Raw genomic sequence first — 23,042 nt, 5'->3', positions numbered from 1 at the left:
ATGGAAAATGGATGTTTGCTCGGGATATGGTAAGGCATGTATGGGTTGACTAAAGCCTAGAGCTTCTCATTACCTTTTCATGGATATACGTATCGTCGGAATCGGATTTATAACGAAGAAGTTATGGCCTTTGGAGTGATTAAGGGTTTAAGAGGAAACCCTAGTATGCGGGGCGTACCTAGGGAGTACGCGCATCGTACTGATGAGAAGGGTGTTACGCTGGGCGTAATGTTTTGTATGCTTAGCGTATTGAGAGGGTCAGATCGGGGTTACGGGACCTCGTAAGTTGGGCGTACGAGGAGTACACGGGGCGTACGAGGGTTAAAGGAAAACCCTAATTTTTGGATGTGAACCCTATATAATCTCGTTGATTCTTTTTGGTTGGATCCTTTACCAGCCTCCAAGTCCCCAAAACCCTAGAAATCGTCTCTAAGCCTCCATGGTTGTGATTTTGAGCTCATGTTGTGCATTTTGGTGTTTTTGGGTCATTTCCAAGAAGATGGAGTTTAGTGTAAGGTTGTGGATCAAGGAAGAGCTTGTGGATCTGGATTAGGTGCTTCATTTCCAGCTTGTTTAAGGTAAAAAGCTTTGATCTTGTTCATTGTTAGCTTATATCTATGTGGTATGAGTTTTTGGTTCATTTTGGTCCTAAGAATGAGATCTAGTGGTTTGGTACCACTCCAGGAGCTATGAGTTGCCACTCTTGGTGTTTCTAAGGTTCTAGATGCATAAAGTTTCCTCCTTTAGGGTTTGGAATCCCTCACGTATGAGATGGTGTCTATTTGGTGAAAGTTTAATGCTTTAAGTTGATGTTGGGTTCTTTTGAGGCATGCAAAGTCATCAAGTTAATGACTATATGGGTCTTGACGTTCTTTAAGATTAGATATGTGTTTGGACTCCTGATCTTGAGCATTAAGCACTTAATGGAATTTGTGACTTAATGGATAGGTACGTTAGGCGTACAAGTCTATACGCACAGCATACAAGCCAAATTGCATGTACGCTTAACGTACAGCTGAATACGCCCCACGTACTCAATCAGGAGGATTTTGGCTTTTGGGCTTCATGTTGGGATTTTTTTTGGGCTTGGGTGTTTGAGTTCTCAATGGGACATCTGAGTACAAGTGTTTTGGACTAGGAAAATTAGTCAGGCTTTAGGGTAAGGCCCATGTAAGGAGTTTGGGCCCAATTTGGAAAATTGGGCCATAATTGGGCCTTGTTGATTATTTGGCTTTTGGGCCTTTTGGGTTATTAGTTTTGGGCCTAGGTCTTGTTCCAAAAGAGGTGAGGGGTAAATTGGTTGTTTAACCTAGTAATGGATTTATGAATATGGATTGGAACCCAAATGTTGATCGGGTGTTATTTTTGATTTTGACAGTTAGGGGAATCCATCAGCCAACAGCCAGGGATCGTCTGTGTGTTTCGGCAGTGCGAGGTGAGTCTCCTCACTGGGTTTAACGGGTTAAAGGCACCAATGTCGACCCTTATTGTTATAATAAGATATATCGGCCCTTATTGTTATGATAAGATATAGGGAGTTTGTGTGACTCTTTCATGTGTTATGGGTTGTTATGTATATCGGGCGGGGCTCGATGTCGGGCGGGGCTCGATGTTGGGCGAGGCCCGATGACTGGAACGTATGCTATGGTTTATGATATTATATGTCTTCACTAGAGTATTTGATATGCTTATTGGGCAAGTACCGCTGCCAGGCGAAGCCTGATGAGTAGATTTTATGCTAAGTTATTAGTATCCAATTTTAAGCTTAACAAGCGAGGCTCGATGTTGGGCGAGGCTCGATGGTTGTAGGAAATGCTATAGTCTTTGTGATTATTGCATGTGATAGTAAGATTATTTGTTTATATGTTTATATGGTTATATGATTATGTGTGTATCGGGCAGGGCCCAAAGTCGGGCAAGGCCTGGTGATTGACAGATCTATAATCCGAGCGGGACTCGATGTCGGGCGGGGCCTAAGGCCGAGTGGGACTCGAGATCGGGCGAGGCCCGAGGGAGGGTGGGGCCCCACTATGTGATTTGTGTATGTATGGTATGTGGTAACTTGGAGAACTCACTAAGTTTTGTGCTTACGGTTTTCAGTTTATGTTTCACGTACATCGATTTTCAAAAGGAAGAGCTCGGGATGATTACAGAGCACACACCATATATTTCCACATTCTGGTGTTTTACTCTGATTTGATAATGTTTTGATAAATCTAGACCACTTTGGTTTCACGGAAATGATATGTATTAACAATTTATTAACTTAAAAATGAAAAATTTTATGGTATTGTTTTTGGGACGTTACACACCACATCGTGGTGTTTCAAAGTACATTGCCCTTACTATTGACTTTATGTCAACCAAATTACCGCTTTAGGAACACGTTATGGCACTACCCTTACCACGTCGTGGTTACTAGAAGTTCACAAATTCCTTAGAATTTTCCTATTTTACCCTTTTCTATAATTTCCCACTCTTATTGCATTAAGTCCTTTTCATTAAGAACTTATTTACACTCCAGAATCATATCACTCATCTATTATACACTTAGAAAGTTATTAAAATTCACAATTTACTCTAAATGAACAACATACCCTTTTTGTATAAACACTTTTTTTAGCATATTGTCTACCCTTTACCACATATACCTACATATTTTACACTATTACTATATTACAAACATCATTGGAAGCTTTGCCAAAATCTCGATGTAAATCTACTATCTCTGTTTGACACAAAAGAGGTAGGAACTCCATGTCGCCTTATTACTTCATTGATATACATTTTAGCTAATTTCTCAATAGTATAACTTTCTCTTATTGATAAGAATTAGGCTAATTTATTTATCCAATGAACTACAACCCAAATGGATTCATATCCGTTCAAGGTTCGGGGCAACTTCGTAATGTAGTCCATAGTAATGTCATCCCATTTTCTTTTTGGAATCAGTAATGGTTGTACTTTATCATAAGGCTCTTAGTGATTTGACTTCACTTGTAAACATGTTAAACATTCTTCCACATACTTCTCACTTCTCTTTTCATTCCCGACCACTAGTGCATAGATTTTAAAGTATGGTAATTTTTTGGACTTTCATGGTAAACCAAATATTGAGTGCAATATGCATCATGTAATAACATCTTCCATACATAATTGAAGTTAGGGACCTAAATTCGCCCCATAAAACTTTTCAAACCTCTTGTATAATCTTTTAATCTGGAGATATATCCCTTTATTTTCTTGCTTTTCATCCTCTCAGGTCTTCAACCTCTAATTGTGCTTTTCGTATCAAATCGGGTAATTTACAAGAAATTCCCATTTGAGCAGACTATACTTGAATTAATGGCTCATTTCGACTTAGTTCATCATGTTGTATTAAGGTGTCTAAGCTCATAACTAAATTGGTATAGATTTGAAAATAGAAGCAAAGTGTAACATCTTATTTAGAGGTACTTTCACTTTTGACCCTTATATTGAGATTTATTGCATTTTGGTCCTTATAATGTAATTCTTGTGGTTGGGAGGGGCTAATATTTCCACTTTTGGATTTGTGGGGCGGAGCCACGTACGTTGAGCATACATTTTGCGTACGTTAGGTGTACGGGGTGAAGTCTCAAACCCTAACATTTAGGGTTTAGACCCTATTTATTCTTCATTAACTCTCAACCCTGGTTCTTTTCATCAACCTCCATCCTCTTAAAACGTCTTTGCAAACCCTAACCCTCCTTGAGAGAAATTTAGAGCTTGTTTGTGGGTGTTTTGTTCCTTTGAAGAAGAGAGAAGGAAGTAGAGACCATCTTAGAGGAGTGAATCACCTTAGATCCAGCACCACATCATCTTTTAGCATTACTTGGAGGTATAAAGTTCTGAACTTGGTGAAGTTCTAATTAGATCCTGTTTTGGACTTGATTTTATGTTCTTTTTGGCCAAAATATGGTGATTCTGGAGCATAGCATGTTCTTAACCCTATAAGTCATCCTTTCAGACCTTAAGATTGGTCTTAAGTCATAAAAATGTGGTCTTGAGGGTTAGTTTCACTCCATGCATGCTATTGAGGGTCTTAATGCATTAAGATGTTGAGGGTTTGTGTTTTAAGCACTTAACGGACATGCGAAGTCATAAAGTTGGAAACTTTATGACCCGTGAGGGTATTTTAGCCTTGGATATGACTTTGGACATAAAGATGTGGAGTATTAAGCTCTTAATGGAAAAAAGGGTTCAACATGGTGCATACGTTGGGAGTACCAAGTGGTACGATGTGCGTATGTGGTCATCACCCCGTATCATGGTCAATCACCGAGTATGCCCTGCATATAGAAGAGTACGACCAACATACATGGCTGAGTAGGGTCGGTCAGATTGGCTCGGCTGGGTGTTGACTTTGACTTTGATCAAGGTTGACCAAGTTTGACTTAAGGGTATTTTGGATTGTGTTTGAGATTTTTCTATTTGGATGGATATGTGTGCTGGTATTTTGGGGGATCTCACTAAGCTCATGCTTATAGTTTTGTTTTATGGTTTTAGGTACTCCAGTGGTGTCACACCCCAAAACCAAGAATGGCGGAAACATTCTGGGGCGGAGGACGTCATGTGTAGTATCACAACACAGTAATTGTAAATAAGCAAACAACATCATCCATTGCATTAAATATAAACATTTTAATTACAAGTGTTCTCTTTCATTGTACAAGATATGATAATAACTTATCAAAATAAAAGACGAGTCTTGAGTGTTCCATCTTCTCTAAACCTTGTATTGACACCTGTTTATTTGTAACCTGAGAATACAAGTTATTTTGAAAGAGTTTATCAGCATTTAAGCTGGTGAGTTCATAAGTATTTAATGTCATTACTTTGATTAGTTGATATGAAAGACTAGTAAATGAATGATGAAACATTTAGTATAAGTATGAAAAGCTCTAGAAAATCCCATATTTCCTACTAGTATGAAAGTAGTCTTTTACCTAGACCTGACTATTTTGACAGTACGTATCTCTTTGAAAATGTGATGGTTTTTCCTTGTTTATCTCATATTAGGAGCCCCTGTAGTATACCTGAAATGGTATCAACTTAGAACATCCGTAGAGTGCTCATTTACCTCTGTTGCTAACAGCCGGGTGTAGGAATAGTTAGTCCCTTATGTATACCCACGATGGTATCAACCTAGAACATCCGTAGATTGTTCATTTACCTCTGTAGCTAGCAGTGGTTTTCGGAATGGTTAGTCCCTCAAAGTATGATGTGGTACTAGGAGATAAAGTCCCAGTCTTCCTCGTCGATGTTGTGATTGAATCACAAGGTAAGGATAGAAAGGCGAACGATATAACCATATCTAGACATATAACATGTAATATTAAATTGCCATATAATGTCTATGTAAAAGTATTCATGTATAAGTATTCAAGTAAGAGTATTCATGTACAAGTATTCATGTATAAGTATTCAAGTAAGAGAATTCCTTCATATAACATGTAGTTTGGACTCATGAATGAACTGACTCTGGTGTAATTTCTTGTAGTAGTGAACATGTTTTGCTTACTTTAAACTATTCCTATAATAGTTTACTAGAATGTAATTGATGAGCGACCAAGTAGGTTTATACACTATTGTTATCTATTTGTATCGGAGCTAAATTACTGAGGGAACATTTATGACCATATATGTATACATGATATATAACTAATATTTAAACGACTTTCGGACGAATACCCAATATCCCACCAGACCACATCTCAAGGCGCGAAAAGGAAATAGGGTGGATAGCCTTTCTAAGTCTTTTAAACATTTCTTATATAACTATACATATAGAGGCATGCAATTTATAATATAAAAGCATAAAGAAGTTTTGTAAAACCGTTGAAAAGTCTAATAAAGATTTGTGACTTGATGTCAGTTTATAAAATGATTGAAAGTATTTTGTTTGATAAGACAGTTTAAGTACACGTAAAACCATTGTTTGAAAACACCTTTGTAACCGATTTTGAAAGGAAGCTTACAGTATGTAAGACAGTTTGATAACGAGCTTTAATCATGTAAACACGTTTAAGAAAGTCATTTGAAGTAATATGTTTAGTGAAACTGTTGAACTTGTAATAAATCTATTTGTATACTAGTTATAAATCACATATGATTGATTTATTAACAAGAAGTATCCCAAAATATTGATGTTTTTCGTACTAAAATAATCGCATGTTTGTAGTACTAAAATAATCGCATGTTTGTAGTACTAAAATAATCGTATGTTTGTAGTACCAAAGGTGGACACATATACATATAGTATACGCGGAGTGTTTGATTTATATATAAATAACAACACTTTTCAGTTACCGAAAGATATGATATCATCGTGATGCATTTTGCACACAAAAGTTTCTTTATAATGATTATAAATCACATATGATTCCGTTGATAAAAGTATAAAACGAAACTTTATATAACATACGATAATCATCGTGTGTTTTACTTGTATTCCCCCCCTTAAAAGCATATAAAAATATTCATAAAACATTTAAAAGTGTGGATTATAGGGGTATGAACTCACTTGACAACTTGAAGATAGCGAGATGGAAAAACGGCAGAGTTTCGTCTCGGGAAATGGATTTTTCCTCGGAAATCTCGGGATTTCTCGGGAGAAAATCGACCTTCAGATCTTGCACGAAGTGACCAGGGCTTCGGGGTAGTACGAGCACGGAAAATGAGGAAAAACGCAAGAAAAATGAGAGAGAATGAGCCTCTTTTTCGGAAGCCTTCGCATGCCCTTTTATAGGGAGGCTGGTCAGCCTTGGTACGCGGGTCTGATGGGACGGGTTCCTGGGTTCGCGGGTCGGATGGGACGTGTCGCTGGCACGCGGGTCGGATGGGACGTGTCGCTGGCACGCGGGTCGGATGGGACGTGTCGCTGGCACGCGGGTCGGATGGGACGGGTTCCTGGGTTCGTGCACTTCGCATTTTCATTCTTACACCCTTCGCATCCCTTCGCATTTATCACTTTCGCATTTATCACCTTCGCATTTATCTCTTTAGAATTTCTACAATTTCATCATTTATGACTCCCATTTGCGAAGTTGAGTATTGATTTCCAAAAATGCGAAACTTCAGGGACAATATTTGAAATCTTCTGTTTTCTTCCCCAATTCGCATTCTACTGTGCAATACTTCGCATCTTCATTCTTACACCCTTCGCATCCCTTCGCATTTATCTCCTTCGCATTTATCACCTTCGCATTTATCTCTTTAGAATTTCTACAATTTCATCATTTATGACTTCCATTTGCGAAGTTGAGTATTGATTTCCAAAAATGCGAAACTTCAGGGACAATATTTGAAATCTTCTGTTTTCTTCCCCAATTCGCATTCTACTGTGAAATACTTCGCATCTTCATTCTTACACCCTTCGCATCCCTTCGCATTTATCACCTTCGCATTTATCATCTTCGCATTTATCTCTTTAGAATTTCTACAATTTCATCACTTATGACTCCCATTTGCGAAGTTTTAACCCAATTGACTTCAAATGATGTCCGACTTGAGCGTTCTTTTCATGTATGGTTACGGTTTGACGATATCTATGACTTTCATTTAGACACCTAAGGTCAAAAAGTGTTTTGTTGAAACTTTGCGTTTTTACGTAACTTCGTATTGCCGGTTTTTGTCGGGAAACTTAGAATGGTCATAACTTCTTCGTTATAACTCGGATTTTAGTGTTCTTTATATGTATGAAAACCTTGTTACGATATCTACCACTTAGTATACTTAATTATGGTTTTATAAAATTTTAAATTTTGACCTAAATTTTGCTGTTGTTACATTATCCCCTCGTTAGAGAGAATTTCGTCCCGAAATTAGAGTTTAAGTAGAATTGATACTACGCTACGGATTTGAAGTTTAATTTGATCTTTCTGTTCCTAAGTGAATTCAAATCCTCGCATGGCCTTCCAGTGAACATTTCACTATCGGGGAACGACTTTGTTTCTTTCGTTTGCCTTACTAGTGTTAAAACTCTTCTTGGTCGAATGTATGTTGGATGTTTTGTGGACTGTGAAATTAGTACACCTTGTACCCTACAAGTAGTGCCTCCAGATCTTCAGAGCGATTATCATTGCTCCTGACTCAAGATCATGTGTTGTATAGTTAGCTCCCTGTGTCTTAAGTTGTTTTGAGGTATAGGTAGTGACCTTTCCTCTTGTATAAGAACAAAACCAATTCGTACTGATTATGAAGTCAAAACCTTGTGGTTGATTAGGTGACGTGAAGATCTAAACTAAAGTATGATTGCTCATGACCTAAGGAAAAATGGTAGGTACTTTTGTTCTATCTGACTTTCTTGTCCCAATCGACAGAAAGGATACGCATTGGGCTTCTAAGTTTACTCGCATGGCAGCATGATCACTCGTAGTCTTCTTAAGTAGTCTCCATCTTGAAGTTCATCTTAGAACTCATACCTGGTTCATCAATTTCAGTTTTGCGTATACGAGTCGTATATAATTAAGATTGAAAAGGTAGTCGAATAAATGATTCTTCTTTAAGCTCACATCCCAACGAGGAAAAGAAGTTAGAGTGGAATCATCAATTCTAAACCTGTAGAACCTTGATTATATACTACCCTTATGTATACATTCTTCAACAATAGATCAACCGTATGGGTCTTTGGATTGAACTTGACATGTTGTACGAGTGGTAATTCGGGGCGGTTTGTTGAATTTTTCTTCGGAAAGGATGAGAAACAATAACTAAGAGGTACTCCTGGAATGAGTACTTCGGCGTTCTGATATGACGGCTTCGCTGGAAAAGTGATCTAGAAGATAGGGACGTATGTGTGAAGTTGTTTTCGCGTCGATCAAATGGAATCTGATTGTATGATAATGTCGGAATCATACAAAAACTTTATAGACATTAGAATTAAACATAAGACGTTTACAGACAAAACATAACCGTGCAACCACGAACAGAGTTACAGTACTTTAGGTTTACCACTAGACTATTGCTGCGAATAAGATATACTACAAAAGACAAGTATACTCAGCACGAGAATTCCTTTACAGACAGGATCTCGCAAAAGGTAAGACTCTAGTTGCACTAGTCCTAGATAGTTCATACGTCTGTTACAACGAAACGCCTTAATTACATTAACGTGGTTCCTGAGCAGGCTCTCCTGCAGCTGTGATTCTGAGAATCTTCCCGTCTGCGCCAGAGTTCCGCGTTATCGGGCAATCCTTCTGGAGGTGTCCAATTTCACCGCATTGGTGACATATATGGACAGTACCCACATTGGTGGTGGAAGTGAAACGTCGGGTAGGAGTTATGGGAACGTAGGTTCTTTCCTTTTTCGGGCAATCTCTCTTATAGTGCCCATACTCACCACAGTGATGGCAAGTCGGATTTCCATCGGCGTTGGGCGGTTTGTTGATCGGTTTTGATAGACTCTTGCGGTAACGTTTGGTGTGCCTCTTTTTGTTGTAGTTTGAGCACTGCTTCCCCCGACAAGGCCCAAAGTGGTGAAAATTACATTTGACGCAATTTGGGAGGTTTCCAGCATATTGTCGGGCTGGGTTAGGGACAACTGGTGTTTCTGAAGGGATTGTAGTAGGAGGTATAGATGTCGTAGTTGTGAAGGTCGTTACTCGTGGTTGTTTCTTGTTCGTCCCTTTACGCGATTTGCCCTTCATTCTATCCCAAAACTTTCGTTTGTTTCTCTTTGTCTTGGAAATTGGGGTGTCATGGTAGCTTGTCGTTCGCTGTGGTACTTGATTGTTACTTGGATTGGAACTGTTGTTACTAATCCCGCTACCATTCGCATTGTTAGCATGAAGGTGGGTCAGAAAAGCTGACACAGCAGCCGAGACTGCAGCTTGAACGGTAGTTGCATCGATCTGGAGGGTTGGTGCTTGGTTGATGGGTTGCTCGTTTTTCTTTGGCGACATGATTCTGTAACATAAAAGAGTAAAGATTTGTAAGCGATTCTGGTTGACCCTGATGTACTTAGATTGTTCATGTTAAGAGTACCACGATGTTCTCAAAAGTTTGACCTACATCTCTATGATGCAGTCCTAGTACAGAATGAAAGTATGTTCGCGAAGGTTTGACCTACATCCCTATGATGCAGTCCTAGTAATGAATGAAAGTATGTTCGCGAAGGTTTGACCTACATCCCTATGATGCAGTCCTAGTAATGAATGAAAGTATGTTCGCGAAGGTTTGACCTACATCCCTATGATGCAGTCCTAGTAATGAATGAAAGTATGTTCGCGAAGGTTTGACCTACATCCCTATGATGCAGTCCTAGTAATGAATGAAAGTATGTTCGCGAAGGTTTGACCTACATCCCTATGATGCAGTCCTAGTAATGAATGAAAGTATGTTCGCGAAGGTTTGACCTACATCCCTATGATGCAGTCCTAGTAATGAATGAAAGTATGTTCGCGAAGGTTTGACCTACATCCCTATGATGCAGTCCTAGTAATGAATAGAGGTAAGTTCGTAGAATGTTCTCAAGACGTTTGTTGTACAAGTTGAGGTATCGTGGGTTGGTGAATAACAAAATCCAACCACTGAAAGAGACTTGGAAGTGTCTCTTGAAATAAATTACCTTAGTCCAATGACTTGACTAAAGTATGATTCAGATAGATTCCAATGAAAGTAAGATAAAAGTACTTGGATGAGGAATGATGCCAAAAGTTAGTCGGCTATCAATATCTTTGATATTCACGATGTTAAAGATTCGGGAAAATGACCTTGTAAAGGTCTTACATCATATCCATAGAAGATAGTTCCTGACAGCATAAAGACCTAACTAAAGTACTTACGGAACAAGATAACTTCATAGAAAATGCCACATCGGCCATAAATAGAAAAAAAACACGATTTCTTTTTACAAGGGAAATAAAGTAAAGCGTCTACTACGGCGACGGTCATCTCTCTGGTGAACTCTTAGTTCAACCAATTGACTTTCCATGTCAAGTAGGTGTCTTTCGCACACCATCTGGCGAACTTGAAGCTCTATGACTTCGGCTCGTGACTCAGTCAGTGCTTGCAGTAGGGTTTCATGGTTTCTCTCTGATCTCTCGTGAGCATCTTCTAGATGAATGATGTGGAGGGTATGCATTCTCGCATCGGTGACAACTTCGGCAATCTGATGTTGGTCTGACCTGCCTTGAATCTCATTTTGGGCCACTCTGCTACCCATGATTGGCAAGGTTCCACTTGCTGAGTCCCCATTGCTCAGGTCGTAAAAGTTTCGGTCGCCAATAACTGGCATGGGCTGATCTTGTTATTGGCTCCATGTTCCCAAGCATTCCACCGAATCAGGCGTCGGGCCATGAAGAGTCGGACGAGGGTTAGGAATTGGAAAGGGAGCTGCTCGGGGTAGGTTCTCAAACTCTAGTTCGGATTTAGCATCGTAAGAAAAGCCTTCATCACGGTGGTCATCCCATAGGATGATCGTTCTATGGTTCTTCTCCAAACCAACCAGCTATAACTTCATTTGAAAGATACTGGTTGTCAAAGGGGATGGAGTCCAACTGTGATTTCTATGCGAGAATTTAGGGTAAGTGGATAATTATTAGACGAACTATCTAGATAATTATGTAGAAAACCTTCATCAGTTACATCGCTATTTGTGAAGTGCATACCAGCTATGTGTAATCTAAATATGATAGACCTCCGAATAAGTAACCTTAATTCCAAATTCACACAGAATAGGGGTAAGGCAAAATTATCATAGATTCTAAGTCTATAACATCCTAATTACATGCAGCCTTAGTGTATCCACTTAGCAACTATCAACTTAGTAATGAAGATCCCGTTTTAATTCTCAAGTATAAAGTACTCATAGTAACACCAAAATACACCTATAGTATTTTTAAATTTATTGTTAGGTTCTATTGTTCTCTTTGTGGTAGGGTTGGTAAGATTTTAGCATTGTTGCAACCACACACTTAAACTTAGGCACATGCTAGTCAACTCTCGGATAATATAGGCGATCAGGCTATATCTTCCCAGTTTTGACCATATGTCTCTAAGCCTACTTGTGTTGTCCAACAATCGTAATTCTTTTGTATTGTCCTAGTGACACTGATTTTAGTATGAATGCAGCACGTATACCTACTTAAATATTTTACTATTTAAAGTATAGACTCTTGGTCAGAGTATTTTTAATCCCTTATGTATTTATAGTTAGTATATCTTTTATGGGTTGATATACTTAATTCACTATAAACAATGCTCTGATACCAATCTGTCACACCCCAAAACCAAGAATGGCGGAAACATTCTGGGGCGGAGGACGTCATGTGTAGTATCACAACACAGTAATTGTAAATAAGCAAACAACATCATCCATTGCATTAAATATAAACATTTTAATTACAAGTGTTCTCTTTCATTGTACAAGATATGATAATAACTTATCAAAATAAAAGACGAGTCTTGAGTGTTCCATCTTCTCTAAACCTTGTATTGACACCTGTTTATTTGTAACCTGAGAATACAAGTTATTTTGAAAGAGTTTATCAGCATTTAAGCTGGTGAGTTCATAAGTATTTAATGTCATTACTTTGATTAGTTGATATGAAAGACTAGTAAATGAATGATGAAACATTTAGTATAAGTATGAAAAGCTCTAGAAAATCCCATATTTCCTACTAGTATGAAAGTAGTCTTTTACCTAGACCTGACTATTTTGACAGTACGTATCTCTTTGAAAATGTGATGGTTTTTCCTTGTTTATCTCATATTAGGAGCCCCTGTAGTATACCTGAAATGGTATCAACTTAGAACATCCGTAGAGTGCTCATTTACCTCTGTTGCTAACAGCCGGGTGTAGGAATAGTTAGTCCCTTATGTATACCCACGATGGTATCAACCTAGAACATCCGTAGATTGTTCATTTACCTCTGTAGCTAGCAGTGGTTTTCGGAATGGTTAGTCCCTCAAAGTATGATGTGGTACTAGGAGATAAAGTCCCAGTCTTCCTCGTCGATGTTGTGATTGAATCACAAGGTAAGGATAGAAAGGCGAACGATATAACCATATCTAGACATATAACATGTAATATTAAATTGCCATATAATGTCTATGTAAAAGTATTCATGTATAAGTATTCAAGTAAGAGTATTCATGTACAAGTATTCATGTATAAGTATTCAAGTAAGAGAATTCCTTCATATAACATGTAGTTTGGACTCATGAATGAACTGACTCTGGTGTAATTTCTTGTAGTAGTGAACATGTTTTGCTTACTTTAAACTATTCCTATAATAGTTTACTAGAATGTAATTGATGAGCGACCAAGTAGGTTTATACACTATTGTTATCTATTTGTATCGGAGCTAAATTACTGAGGGAACATTTATGACCATATATGTATACATGATATATAACTAATATTTAAACGACTTTCGGACGAATACCCAATATCCCACCAGACCACATCTCAAGGCGCGAAAAGGAAATAGGGTGGATAGCCTTTCTAAGTCTTTTAAACATTTCTTATATAACTATACATATAGAGGCATGCAATTTATAATATAAAAGCATAAAGAAGTTTTGTAAAACCGTTGAAAAGTCTAATAAAGATTTGTGACTTGATGTCAGTTTATAAAATGATTGAAAGTATTTTGTTTGATAAGACAGTTTAAGTACACGTAAAACCATTGTTTGAAAACACCTTTGTAACCGATTTTGAAAGGAAGCTTACAGTATGTAAGACAGTTTGATAACGAGCTTTAATCATGTAAACACGTTTAAGAAAGTCATTTGAAGTAATATGTTTAGTGAAACTGTTGAACTTGTAATAAATCTATTTGTATACTAGTTATAAATCACATATGATTGATTTATTAACAAGAAGTATCCCAAAATATTGATGTTTTTCGTACTAAAATAATCGCATGTTTGTAGTACTAAAATAATCGCATGTTTGTAGTACTAAAATAATCGTATGTTTGTAGTACCAAAGGTGGACACATATACATATAGTATACGCGGAGTGTTTGATTTATATATAAATAACAACACTTTTCAGTTACCGAAAGATATGATATCATCGTGATGCATTTTGCACACAAAAGTTTCTTTATAATGATTATAAATCACATATGATTCCGTTGATAAAAGTATAAAACGAAACTTTATATAACATACGATAATCATCGTGTGTTTTACTTGTATTCCCCCCCTTAAAAGCATATAAAAATATTCATAAAACATTTAAAAGTGTGGATTATAGGGGTATGAACTCACTTGACAACTTGAAGATAGCGAGATGGAAAAACGGCAGAGTTTCGTCTCGGGAAATGGATTTTTCCTCGGAAATCTCGGGATTTCTCGGGAGAAAATCGACCTTCAGATCTTGCACGAAGTGACCAGGGCTTCGGGGTAGTACGAGCACGGAAAATGAGGAAAAACGCAAGAAAAATGAGAGAGAATGAGCCTCTTTTTCGGAAGCCTTCGCATGCCCTTTTATAGGGAGGCTGGTCAGCCTTGGTACGCGGGTCTGATGGGACGGGTTCCTGGGTTCGCGGGTCGGATGGGACGTGTCGCTGGCACGCGGGTCGGATGGGACGTGTCGCTGGCACGCGGGTCGGATGGGACGTGTCGCTGGCACGCGGGTCGGATGGGACGGGTTCCTGGGTTCGTGCACTTCGCATTTTCATTCTTACACCCTTCGCATCCCTTCGCATTTATCACTTTCGCATTTATCACCTTCGCATTTATCTCTTTAGAATTTCTACAATTTCATCATTTATGACTCCCATTTGCGAAGTTGAGTATTGATTTCCAAAAATGCGAAACTTCAGGGACAATATTTGAAATCTTCTGTTTTCTTCCCCAATTCGCATTCTACTGTGCAATACTTCGCATCTTCATTCTTACACCCTTCGCATCCCTTCGCATTTATCTCCTTCGCATTTATCACCTTCGCATTTATCTCTTTAGAATTTCTACAATTTCATCATTTATGACTTCCATTTGCGAAGTTGAGTATTGATTTCCAAAAATGCGAAACTTCAGGGACAATATTTGAAATCTTCTGTTTTCTTCCCCAATTCGCATTCTACTGTGAAATACTTCGCATCTTCATTCTTACACCCTTCGCATCCCTTCGCATTTATCACCTTCGCATTTATCATCTTCGCATTTATCTCTTTAGAATTTCTACAATTTCATCACTTATGACTCCCATTTGCGAAGTTTTAACCCAATTGACTTCAAATGATGTCCGACTTGAGCGTTCTTTTCATGTATGGTTACGGTTTGACGATATCTATGACTTTCATTTAGACACCTAAGGTCAAAAAGTGTTTTGTTGAAACTTTGCGTTTTTACGTAACTTCGTATTGCCGGTTTTTGTCGGGAAACTTAGAATGGTCATAACTTCTTCGTTATAACTCGGATTTTAGTGTTCTTTATATGTATGAAAACCTTGTTACGATATCTACCACTTAGTATACTTAATTATGGTTTTATAAAATTTTAAATTTTGACCTAAATTTTGCTGTTGTTACAAGTGGATCGTGGCAAGGCAAAGGCATGACCGTACACATCCTTGCGTCTTTGGGACTTATGATTTCCAAGAAACCCTGATGATGAGAATGTTTTGAAAACTATGTTGTAAACAAATCTGATTTTAAATAATGTTTTTGGAAACGATGGTTTTGTAAACACTTCTTTAGAAAAAGGGTTGTTTTGAAAAGTTAAAATTTGTTTAGATTTTCGGGATGTTACAAGCACATTTTATCCTGATCACCGAGAGTATATCCACAGAGAAGCTAGCTGATATTTATGTTCGAGAGGTGGTTATTAGGCATTGGGTGCCTGTATCAATGGTCTCGGACCGAGATGTTCGTTTCACCTCCCGATTTTGGAGGAAGTTCCACGAGGAGTTGGGAACTAAGATGTATTTCATTACAACATACTACCCTCAGACCGACGGTCAGAGCGAGCGGATGATCCAGACGCTCGAGGATATGCTTCGGGCTTGCATGCTGGATTTTAGGGGGAGTTGGGATACTTACCTTCCACTGGCAGCGTTCTCCTGCAACAACAATTATCATGCTAGTATTGATCGACCACCTTTCGAGATTTTGTATGGAAGGAGGTGTAGGACCCCGGTTTGTTGGGGGGAGTTCGGACATCGGGTCATTGGAAGCACCGAGGTGGTGCTTAAGACCATCGAGTTGATTCAGCAGGTGCAGGACACGTTTCGGGTTACACGGAGTCGTCAGAAGAGTTACGCTGACCGACACCATTCGGACCTTGAGTTTCAGGTGGGAGACTTTATGTTGTTGAAGGTGTCACCTTGGAAAGGTGTCATCCAATTTAAGAAGCAGGGCAAGCTGGGTCCCTGATTTATTGGTCAATACAGGATTACTGCCCATGTAGGTTGTAACGACCCGTTCCCGGTATGTTAATTAATTGTTAATTGTCTAAGTTTTTTTTAGAGGGACTCGGCGAGTTCTAGCCTGACTCGCCGAGTTGGGTCGCATATTTTGTGCACGCGGGAACCGGGGACTCGGCGAGTCCGTCCGTCTGGGTGAAACCCTAAATCCCCGGGTTTGCCCACTATTTAAACCACCTTATAGCCCCCATTCTCGCCTCCCTCACCCTGAGAACGCAATGATAGAGCCCCAAACCTCCATTGAAGAGCTTATATGTGTTTTGGTGCCATTTTGTGAAGGTGTGAAGAAGGAGAAGAAGGAAGAAGCAAGGAGAAGTGTTGTAGTGCAAAGATCCAAGGTCAAATCAGAGTTAATTGAGGTATTTTCGGAGTTCCATCTTGTTATATGCTTTAAACTTCCATTAGAGCTCTCCTAAGAGCTAGTTGATGCTTGTTCCAAGCCTTGCACTTGCATGAATGTCTTATTAAGTCGGAATATCTATGGATCTGAATGTTGGGGTGTTGTAGAGCCCAGATCTACTGTCTTTTTGGAGTTATATTGCATGATAACCATAGATCTACCCATTTTATGCATCTTTTAGCCTTATTTCCCTTATTCATGAGGTTGTGCACGTAAAGTTGGAAACTTTACGTGGTAAAACAGCTTATTGGACTCAGATCTATCAATTGTATGCTTTGGATTCAAGAGAAATCAAGTAAAAACTAGCTGCATGGCAGCGACTCGGCGAGTCGGGTCGCAAGTCCCCGATTCCTTTGTTTTCAGCAGTGTCGAGTGCACCCAGTGAGTTAGAGAGTGGACTCAGCGAGTTGAGGGTAGACTCAGTGATGGAGGGACTCGACGAGTTTGTTCATACAACTCGGCGAGTCCAAGGCAATCTTCTTGGGATCAAGAACAACTCGTTGAGTCTGATCATACGACTCGGCGAGTCGGATGAAGATTGTCTGAGTTCTTGGATCAAGAGGGTACTCGTCGAGTCGATGCCAGACTCGACGAGTCGCAGTGAGTATGAGTTGGAAGTGAGAGTAGGACTCGGCGAGTTGGGTGGCCAACTCGGCGAGTCAGCCCAAAAGAGAGTTGACTTTGACCTAGGGTAAAAGAGTCATTTTACCCCAAGTGCAGTGTTTAGTATTTGATTGAGTGTGTTCATGGACTTGTAGCCGAGGAGGTTCAGGAGCAGCAGCCGTTAGCTTTCAGAAACCCACACTCAGCCGCCAGTTTACGAGGTGAGTTTCCTTCCAGTAGGAACGGGTCTAAGGCCACAATGCCGGCCCGTTCAGTTAGCAGTAGTTTCCAGATTTAGGTCCGATGCAGCAGTTAGTATGTTCGATGCCTTCGTGGTTCGAACAGGATTTGTGTGCTATGTTTTATGTGTTAAGTATTATGTGTTACGGGCCACGGCCCGATGTAGCATGTCGTATATGTGTTATGCTAGTTGATGTGTTATGCCATGCCATGTTCAGTCAGTTAGTTCCGGACTTCGGTCCGATGCAGTTAGTTCCGGATTTCGGTCCGATGCAGGGGACAAGGTCCCAGTCAGTTCCGGACTTCGGTCCGATGCAGTCAGTTCCGGACTTCGGTCCGATGCAGTAGTTCCGGACTTCGGTCCGATGCAGGGGACAAGGTCCCAGTCAGTTCCGGACTTCGGTTCGATGCAGTAATTCCGGACTTCGGTCCGATGCAGGGGACAAGGTCCCAGTCAGTTCCGGACTTCGGTTCGATGCAGTTTCCGGGCTTCGGCCCGATGCAGTGGGCAAGGCCCAATATGTGTTTATATGTTATTGTATGGTATGTGGTAGTTTGGGGGAGCTCACTAAGCTTCGTGCTTACAGTTTCAGTTTTGGTTTCAGGTACTTCCGCAAGCAAAGGGAAGAGCTCGGGGTGACAGCATCGCACACACCGCAGCATGACTTTTATCCTGGGATGTCTCTTGATATTTTGAGTTGATGTAGTATGATACAGTTTTCCGCACAATATTTTATTATGTTTCGGGAATACATCGCATGTGTTTATGTTATGATACTTATATTATGGTTTTAATTATATGGAAAAAACGAAAAATTTTGGGTCGTGTTTTTGGGTCGTTTCATAGGTAGGGTTGCATACCGGCTGGATCTTCCTGATGAGCTCAATCAGGTCCATAACACTTTCCATGTGTCTCAGTTACGGAAATATGTAGCTGATGATTCATCAGTGATCTCGTTGGATGATATTCAGGTGGATGAGTGCCTAAACTATATGGAGAATCCGATTGCGATCCTTGACAGGAAAACTAAAACTATGCGTAACAAGGTGTGGAATCTAGCGAAGGTTCAATGGCAACATCGTAAGTGCTCAGAGTGGACATGAGAGCCGGAGGTCGAGATGAGGGAGCACTACCTGGATTTGTTTACAATAGCAGACTTTGAGGACGAAGTCTAGTTCAAGTGGGGGAGATTTGTAACACTCGATTTTAGGTATTTCCCTTTTTATTCCTTGAAGCAAAGCATATTTTTGAAAAAGGTCCACTCGTATGTTGGGTGTACATCTATGTACGCTTAGCGTACATGAGCATGCTGGATCGGGGACCTGAGCCATGTATGCGGGGGGGGGGGGGGTATGTAGCCTAAGCTAAAACCCTAATTTTAGGGTGTGAGCCCTATTTAAACACACTAATGACCCTTGAATCCTCACCCTTATCAACCCCCACTTCTTTTAACATCCCTAAAACCCTAGTTTGCCATTGAGAGTGATCTTTGAGCTTGAAAGTAACTTTAATGGCCTTTTTGGTGTGTTTGCAAGAAGAAGAACTTGGTGAGCAATCTTTGGACGTGGTTGAGCTTTACATCATCTTAGGAAGCTTTTGAAGTTAAAAAGATCATACCTTGTTGATCCTTTTGATAGTTAGAGTTAGGGTTTGTTTATGAGCTCATTTGGGTCCATGGATTTTCTTTTGTGAGTTTAGGCAACTCCAGAAGCTAGAAATGCTAGATCTTAGTCCATATGATGTGTTAGAGGCATAAAAATGTTATCTTGGTGGATGATATGAATCTATGCATGAATCTAGGTCCTTAATGTGAGTTTGATGAACAAAAATGGATGTTGGACTCCCATAATACATGCTAAGGCATAAAGTTGCCAAATTTATGCCCTATGACCCCTTTAATGACAGAGATATGGAAGTTAGATTAAGTGGATGCATGGATTAAGCACCAAATGTCTAAAGGTGTTGAGTAGATCAGTACGCCGAGCGTACCAGGTGTACGCATCGCGTACTGCATGCAGTCGAAGTACGTCGGGCGTACTGAGTTTACGCCGCACGTACGCCCCAGTGGGATTTTGGTCGATCGTTGGGCTTTTGGATCATTTGGTCCTTAGTTGGTTTTGGGACTTGATCTGTTTATAGTAGGTGGGAATTTGATTTATGCTAATGGGCCTTAAATGGCGTAGTTGGGCCTTGGATCATGTTATTGCGTTTGGGCTAAGAATTGATAGGCCCATTATGGGGAAAAGAAAATGAGCCCTTATTTTAGGATTTTAGACTTAGGGCTTAGGCCCAAGATTTGGGATTATGACCTAATCTGATTAGGGTTATTTGTTTGTGTTACTGTGGGACCTTCCTGTTTAGTAGTCGAGCATCTTGTTGTTTCAAACAAACTGAGGTGAGTTTCTCACCGTATCAATGGGTCGAAGGCACTAAAGCCGACCCATCCTTTGTGTAATAGTATGAAGATTATTTGTGTGATATGTGTGTGAAAGACCAGGATGCGGCCCCTGACAATTGTATGTAAGACTAGGATCTGGCCCCTGATAATTGTATGAAAGACCAGGATCTGGCCCTTGGCACTTGTATGTAAGACCAGGATTAGGCCCTCGGCAATGATTATATGTAAGACTATGATTTGGCTCATAGCATTAATTGTTTGTTGGTATGTGGTATTGTGCGAAAACTCACTAAGCATTTGCTTACAGTTTGTGTTTATGGTTTCAGGTACTTTCGATACTAAGGGGAAAGGCGCGACATGATGGCACAATATTCTCTCCCGTTATTTCCGCATTTTTGATATTGTACTTTGATGATATGACAATTATACGTTAGGATGGTTTTGAAATAAATTTTATATCAATGGTACTTGTTTTTTTAGAAAGATGAAAATGAAAAATTTTATCCTGGTTTTTGGGTTGTTACATTTGGATATATATATATATATATATATATATATATATATATATATATGATTTGTTAATATTTATTTGATTTGCAAAGACTCAATTTTAAACCCAAATGTTTCATTTTTATTTATTAAAATTTATTAGAGTGCAATTACATTATGCAGAAACATATTCCGAATGTGTGTGTGTACAGTCCAACATTTCCCTTCTTATGAGTCAATAAAGTACTTGAAAAACATTTATAATCAACGAAGCTTAGTGAGTTCCCCAAAATATCATATCCCATAATATATATACAATGCATACACATAATGGTCTTCAACATAAAGTTGGTCCACCCTTGGCCTTCAACACAAAGTTGGTCCGCCCTTTTTTCCTTTAGCATATAGCTAGTCTGCACTTTGACATTTAGCATAATGCTAGTCCGCCCGTGTCTATTGGCCTTCAACACGAGACTGACCCGCCCCCAACACCCACATAATATATCAACACATATATAGAATAGCGATTATTCAACATACAAGCAACTAACTAGGATGGTCCTTTCTAGCCATGCAAAGGCTTAAAGTCGATGACTTTATGGATTAAGTCACACTAGGTACTACTGGCTAGATGGTTAGATATGAAGTTGAGTTAGATGTCTTACCAGATTAAGATACAAAAGATGGTGAAGTTGAATCAAACGGAGTACGTCGGGTGTACTAGTGGCTACTGCCCGCGTAGCGGGTTCCGTCCCCGACTGGTCAATGTTCGTATAGTACCCCCCTCATAAGAAACTGTACACCCAACGTACATGTTGGGCAGTTGACTTTCTTTAAATTTTGACCTTAAAGGATTAATTTGTGGGATTTGGACTCGCGAGTTGAGCTTTGGACCTTCATTATTAATTAGGGTTAATTATTTCGTTGATTAGGCGAGTCTAGTTCTAGCAGTTAAGGTGTGAGATTTACTTGTCGTCAATAGCAGGTGAGTCTCCTCACTTATTCTTACATGTGTGGTAGAATAGCGGTATTTGTGATGACCAGACCGGTCTACTGTTATTATGTGTTATGTTGACTTTCTTTGAATTTTGACCTTAAAGGATTAATTTTTGGGATTTGGACTCGCGAGTTGAGCTTTGGACCTTCATTATTAATTAGGGTTAATTATTTCGTTGATTAGGCGAGTCTAGTTTTAGCAGTTAAGGTGTGAGATTTACTTGTCGTCAATATCAGGTGAGTCTCCTCACTTATTCTTACATGTGTGGTAGAATAGCGGTATTTGTGATGACCAGATCGGTCTACTGTTATTCTGTGTTATGTTGTTATGTGTGACTGTGACTGCGAATAGTCTGTAGGGTTGCTGATAACCTATAGCCCATAGGGCGTGCTGTTGCCCACTGTGACTGTTGGTAGTCCCCAGGGTTGTTGATAACCCATAGCTGTTTATTTATGTTGTGTTGTATGTGGTATCTTGGGGACCTCACTAAGCTTCATGCTTACAATTATTAATTTATATGTTTCAAGTACTTTTGAGGACCACGGGAAGACGAAGTCTGATTGTACACACTCGCTGGGAGATTTGTTACTGGAACAGTTTGAGATACTTTGATATTTTTGATGATGTTTGTTTTAGACACTTATGATTTTGGATGAGTTGGTTTGTGAAACTCTGGTTTTGGGAAATTAAAAATCAAAAATTTGGTTTAAAATTTGAGGTGTTACAGACTGCCAAGTCTAAGTTGTTGTACAATCAAACACTATATTGCAATAAGTTTAAAAACAACCTAGCTTATACATGTGAGCTCCAAAAGGTTATAGTATAAAACATTATATTATAGTACATTTAGAAAACATAAGCTAGTTTATATGTACCAAGTCAAAAATGGTTGCAAGAACCTCTTCAAAAAAACTTCATTAATTCCACACACTATATATATATATATATATATATATATATATATATATATATATATATATATATATATATATATTCCCGTGGCTCATTGGGAATAGTAAAGTTTTTAGTTGTTGGGTTTTGCCACACATTTGTAGCTTTTTTCAAAACTGCCCCCTTTTTTTTCTTCTAGACTTAGGAAACAATTTTCCAACTCTTGACTTGGGGTTACATTTTTTGGTGTTTTATCCATTTTACCGGTTCAAAACCCAAATAATGTCAAAACCCCATTCATCTCATGCGGAGCCTAAGCTTCTCCTAATTCCTATGATACTAGGTTGTACAGAAGATTTAAAGTTTTGTGAAAAGGTCAAATTGATATACTAGTTTTAAAATTAAGAAAATGTAAGGGAAGAGAAAAAGAAGAAAGAAAAATTATATTGTTATGAGGGACGGACGCAAGAATACATAGTAGGTGTTGCTGGATGAAAGTGTTGCCGATACATGAAAAATAGGTAAAAAATCAAAAAATTTCCACTGCAGACAGAAAAAGTAGGTGTTGCCCATGCTACACCGAGAACCCTCTAGAACCGCCCCTGATTGTTATATTTTTGTTGA

This window comes from Lactuca saligna, chromosome 4 (genome assembly GCF_052625555.1).
Source record: "Lactuca saligna cultivar CGN05327 chromosome 4, ASM5262555v1, whole genome shotgun sequence".
Taxonomy (NCBI): Eukaryota; Viridiplantae; Streptophyta; class Magnoliopsida; order Asterales; family Asteraceae; genus Lactuca; species Lactuca saligna.
The sequence above is the reverse complement of the archived record's forward strand: the minus strand, read 5'-3'. Positions refer to the sequence as shown.